This window comes from Falco naumanni, chromosome 3 (assembly GCF_017639655.2).
Source record: "Falco naumanni isolate bFalNau1 chromosome 3, bFalNau1.pat, whole genome shotgun sequence".
In the NCBI taxonomy this organism is placed as follows: domain Eukaryota; kingdom Metazoa; phylum Chordata; class Aves; order Falconiformes; family Falconidae; genus Falco; species Falco naumanni.
The window spans coordinates 117756521-117762865 of NC_054056.1; positions in this window are offsets into that span (position 1 = coordinate 117756521).

The window sequence follows — 6345 nt, forward strand, 5'->3', positions numbered from 1 at the left end:
ATGAAGGGAACTTATAAAAAGATGGACAGAGACTTTTTTGCCAAGGCCTGTAGTGGCAGGACAAGGGGTAGATTTACATTAGGAATAAAGAAGATACTTTTCACAATGAGTGTGGTGAGATACTGGAAGTGGTTGCCCAGAGTTGTAGATGCCTTATCACTGGAAGTGCTCAAAGTCAGTTTGGATAGAGCTTTGAGCATCCTGATCTAGTGAAAGATGTCCCTGCCCATGCCAAAGGAATTGGACTATATGATCTTTAAAGGCCCTTTCCAACCCAAACCATTCTACAATTCTATGAAACACAGTTTCACTAAATTATGTAGGTTTATTCTAATATAGCAGAACAGTTGCTCTCTCTCTTCTGCCTCAGGCCCTTGACTGAATACTGTTTATTTTGTATTTGCAAGTAATCTGTATTTGATCTTTTCTTTCCCTTCACATCCACTACTGGAAAATACTTAATCGTTAAGCTAGCCACAGTGGGAAAAATGATCAATCAGTTATCGGAAATCAGAAGGCCTAAGGTAAAAGAAGCAGAATTTATCAAACTCTTGCAGTAATGTCACTGCCAAACTGCGAGTTTTGGCAGCTATTCTAAATTAAGCAAGGTCAAGCTAAATCAGTACCAAGATGAGAGACCACCAAATAAAACCTGACTCGGTAAGCAGCACTTCATCTTTTCAAACAATTTACTTCAGCTCTTCCAAAACAATGCCATTAGATGTTACGCTTTTTTTTTTGAATGAATAAATATTAAAAAATAATCGTGTTTAATTCCTTTCTGTCTTTCTTTTGTGTTCATTTTTATAAAGGTTTTAGATGCAGGAGGATTAAGAGCTGCTTCGGTACCCCCAGTTCAATGAGAATGTTAGCTGTTACTGTCCCTATGATGCTGAAGTGGATTTTTATGTCTAGAGTGACTGTTATGCACTATCTCTTCTTTATTGCTTATGAATGCCTGAGTCCTAAGATAAATGGAATTTACAAGCAGAGAGTTGACTTCAGCTTGAACCCAAACGAAACCTGGTTTAAAGACATACTTTTCCTTGAGCTGAAGTTGTACTGAATTGGTCTGTATGAAATCTTTTTTGAAACTGGTTTCCTTTTTTCTTTTTTTTTTTTCCCTTTTCCCCTTGAAATGGAGCTAAACCCAAAGTGTTACTTTGAAAAATGTTGAATTTAAATCTCTACTAAAACAGAACAGCTTAGGTCACACTTGAAACAAGATAAGAGTTGAATAAAAACAATTCCTTGTGTGATTCCTTGTTTACAACTAAAGTGACCTCCAAAACACAAAGTCCTGGAAAATACAGGTGTATGCCAGCTCTGCAAAAACAATCAGAAATGAGGCAGGATTTTTTTTTTCTCATGCACCAATGCTAGAATCATAATTTCTTGTGCAAAGAGAGTCTCCCTTTACCTGCCATCCCTGTGTCAGTGACTTGCCACCTCTCTGAAGTTAAGTAATGAGGCAACTCAAGTGCGGACAGCCTTTCTGAAAACCTGCTCAAGTGACAGTGTTTATTGACATCTCTGATGTTTGGATCAGGCCCTGAGACCACCAGAGCATCCAAACACTCCTGGAGGGTTTTGGCGGACTTGGTGGATTCGGGGGCCCCAGAGGCAGTACAGTTTATCTTCCCACAGATTTTATCCAAAATATTTAAAACATTGTCCTCAAACCAAATGTTTGGATATTTAAGCATCACAGCAATCGAGAATACCACTTCCCTCACTTATTGTAGCTACTCCTGGGGAAACTTTGCTAATAGGATTTAACAGTCTGTTGCACAAGGAAGCCAGTGGCATTTAAAAAAACCCTTCATTCCTTTCCTCTCTTTCCTTTGTTCGAAGCTGCCAGATTGAAGTTTACTCAGTAAATATGCAGAGACTTAAAATTACCTTTCAGTTAGCATGGGCTGAAATGGGAAAAATCTAATTTACTGCCAGTATCACGAGTGTCAATAGAAAAGAGTCATCAATATGACATGCACATGGAAAATAATTCATTTCTCTGTGTTCCCAGGTGGTTGTGGTGCAGATGCAGTGGTTACTTGCATCCCATAATTAAGCCCCAACAGCTTTGCAATTGTATTCACTGTTACATACATTATCCTCAAATTGTCTCCCTTCCAATGATGTATATGACTGATACACTGTGCCACTAAACAGATGACAAGAGGATGATGATGCAGCACTAGCAAAATGAACTTTTTGATGCGGGCACTGGGATGATATATAACCTTATAATGGCTCTGTTTAAGCTGGGGAGAAGGCGTCCAGGTGGGACAGGATGACACAGGAGGAGAATTTTGGGGAGCTGGAAACAATCTCCCCTTTAGGCTCTCTCCTCAGCACAGTTTCTTCTGGTTTTATGACAGTGGATTTCTAAACCTGTCTAACTTTCCTCCCTCCCTCTGTGTTTAGACAACAATATTTAACTTTTTATAGCACTGCAGTGGCAGGGATAAACTGTGATGATCATTGCTGAAAACAGAGAGAAAGTACAATAAACCCTGTCCAACAGAAGATGGCTATTGGCTCCTGATTCAACACTGCATCACATGAAACCTTCTTGTCACTCTCTTCAAAGCTCTGCGTAAACTTTTCCTTCCCTACTTCTCCCCCACTGTTGGACTCTGGAGTCCTCCTCACCCCCATGACCACTCTCACTCTGCCAATGCTCCTAGCTTTGTCAGGTTGTTGATCAGCTGGTCCCACTGTTGCCCATGACCCTACCACATATAGCCCTCTATATAAATGGCCCAACTTCCTCCCATACCTTAAAAACTCCTTAGTGCTGTATTAAAACAAATTGATTTGAATGTACTCTGCTCAGGCAGAGGCTACAAAGGCTGACAAAGTAGATGATTTTCTAACTGAGATAGTAGGTACAGCAAGTATTTTTTATTTGGTAGCAAATATACCTCATTAAAATTCTCTAGAGTGAAAAGTCTGATCCTATTCATATTTGATGGGGAGTTAGTCCAAAAACTTGGCATAAAGTACTGCTGCCTGCTCTCAAAAGTAAGCTAAAACTGGCTGTGTGCCTGGTTCCCTTTCTCTTCTTTAAACTAAATCTATCCTCAGATCATGAGCTTCTGGGCATAAAACACGCCCATCCTCAACCAAGGAAAAATTGGCCATAACTTTAAAGAAGCGATTGTCTTTTATACAAATGATATCCCATAATGCTTTACAGGTTTAAGAGAAGACAACTGATATTAAAAAAAAAAAAAAAAAAAAAGAAGTATAAGATCAAGCACTTTAGAGTATTGGTGGAAAGTATTTGTAGCTATGGCTTGAAATGAGAGCTCACACAGGACACATGGAAGAGGTCTATATGGAACGGGAGTTGAGGTTGCTGCAATGAAAAGAACTATTATATTCCAGAAGTCAACACTGTAGTGAGGAGGAAAGGCTCTGAGAGAAAGGGTTGCAGGGCCAAGTGGATGAATAATCTCAAAATCTAAAAAGAAGTGATTGAGATGGAAATGCCCAGTTTCAGGAAAAGATACTGTGGGGAGGTTAGAGAAACATTGTCTAAGGTAACTTTCTAAAAGAGGAACAGTGATGGTCTTCATGATACGATATGGAGAGGTGCAATGACATTAGAAACAAAAATATGAAGCTCAAAAAAGACTACATTTTGAGGAAAATGCATAAAAGCTGATGATAGATTTATAGACCTGAAAGCTGGGAAAGAAACAGGATTAAAAATTACAGACCGTGAGTAGACACTAAAAGCACCACAGTAATTGTGGTTGATATGGAATTTGTCTATAAACTTCCTGTGCACACGGTTCAAACCAAGGCAACACAGTTGCCCGTTGCCAAAATACATGGCAGTTGCAAGGAGATGTGGGCTGTTCCAATGTCTCTGTGTACATCTTATTTTTCTCATAGCAACACTGATTCAAGACTTCAGTGGGAATTACACTGGAACTACTTTAACCTTGTCTTAGCCAGATCTTTGGGCTTTTTGCCTGAGTTAATCCTCATCTTGTTGTTCCGTGCTGTCTTTGGGCCATATCTAAAACAACGAAATATTGAACTGAGCCTTCCTACCAGTTCAACAGATTTTTCGGTCATGCCTTCGAAGTCATTAAAAATGGAATCGGGGTCACCCCCATTGTTAGTCCAGGGGACAAGGCTGAGACAATAGCAGATTTCTTACTGTGTCCCCAGGGTCAGACTGCAAGACATTTGCTCAAATGGAGCTTAAATGCCCCAATGCCAGGACTTTGGTTTCCATGCTTTTTTGTTTGTTTTTTTCTCTCCAGGTTAAAAGGAGCTGTGGGAAACTTAGGAGAAGTCATTAAAAATGAAGTGGCTCATCCAATAAAGCAGTAAGAGATTTAATTAGATCCCCAAATGAGTAAATCCAGTTTGTCCACAGCAGTATGGAGCTGGTGCCAAGCATGACAAGCATCTTTGTGAAGGTGGAAAGCCCTGGCTGTTAGTACAGAACAAGGCTGTGTTCTGTTGGGGTGGAGGGTGCCCAATATCTGTTGATAACCCTATACAGGGAATGCGTGAGGGGAGGCACAGACACGCCATCAATAAGCTCTACAGCTCACTGTGTCTGCCATGATCCCTGGAGCAGAAACTTACTGTGAAAGTCCCAGCGTGCAGTGTACTAAGGGATCCTGCTTCAGGGCTAGTCATTTATTATCTTTCTCTATGGCAACCAGGCGAAAAAGAAGTGAAAATTTTTAAAAAATGACAAGTGGGAAATTCAGAAAACTGGAATGCCTGACAAATATCAGTTCAAAGACATTTAATGAACTGAAATTAAATACTTTATGTTTCAATTGGGGCCTAACTGAAAGGGAGTTCAGATCCACACGGAAGCTACCAGTGACTTCAGTTCTGGCCCCTACGTTAAAGTCTAGGTTTTATCTATAAAGTGTATTGTGTAGGAGAGCTTCACACTGGGGTCTAGCCTGGAAATTTGCTAACTTTTGTTTGTGTATTGGTGTTAAAGGAGGCTGGAGAAAGATGGTTACGTGGTGCCTTTCAGGCACCCCCTCTTGGTGTGAAAAAGAGAGCTCCCAGGCTTTGCTCACACCAGGTCCTTCCTGACCCCTGAAGCAAGCCATGCATGCGTACGGTAAAACCAGCAGGTTAATGTCCTAATAAAAAATACAGTGATCTGATGCAGGGCAGCTCAACGGGGTCCCCGAGCAATCATTTCTGCAGGAGGAGAAAGATACAGTTCTGTAAACATAAACAAACTTACGGTCCACTTAACTCTTGGTATTATGAGAGGAGTGAATAGCTCCCCATTTCATACGGCTTGGTTAACTACATGTTTACGGCAGGGGCCACTTCAGACTGCTTTGAGTCAGATGCTTTTGCTTTGCTCCTTCTCCTGCCACAGTACTGAGGTGTATTCAATGACTGCTTTATTTCCATTATGGAGCTGATCAGCCTTTCACTTCCTTAAACGGGTGCCACCAGTTAAAATGAAATATTTGCACATATCAGGCCTTTTAAATTTAGTCCTGTTCAGATCGCAATCTCTTCTTTTCCAAAAAGCTGTACTTTCAAAAATTATATATTTGAAAGTAGAAGATAAGGAGTAATTGTTAAAGGAAAGTGATTTAAAGATTTCAGTATAATTTAACATAATTCCAAACAATATTCTGTATCATTTTACCTATAATAGCTTCTTTTTGATGATGGAAAGTTTTCTGTAACTCTTTCCTACTCTCTGGCAATTATTCATATCCTAGTTGAAAGGCTTTACATTCCTATAACTGTAATCTTTTATTTTAATGATTTGCACATCAGCTACCCAGTAATATTTTATAGAGATATCTTTCTCATTCTACAAAATTCTTTCCTGCCTTTTATAACTATTAAGAAACCAAAGAGCATAAAATGTGCCATTTGGAAAGGAACTTGTTGATACCCCTTACTCACTGGAGAATATCATCTGGAAGTTCCCCCAAAATTGACAGCAGTCTTCATTTTGTAGCACTGCATTGGCTTCAACTACAAAGATAATGAAATCAGGATACAGCTAATTTTTCCATGGAGTCAAAGATTGCAAAAGTGAACTCTTGGATATTTACTTGTTCACAAATATTTTGAAACTACTTGGAAGCTGTTTGGAGTGTCTACTCTTAAAGAAGAACAAACAGAGAAAAAAAGGTCACTTGTCCTGTTTTGGTTGTTGTCACTAGTAAGATTTTTTTCCTCTTTCTAAATGACTTCGCACTGATTGAAAAACAGAGTCAAAGATGACCAATAGCTGAGCTTCTAATGAGCCACTGACTCCATATGACCTCAAAAATTGTCAGGCACAGTGCACAGTGTATCTAGATGTTCTTTGGTGAT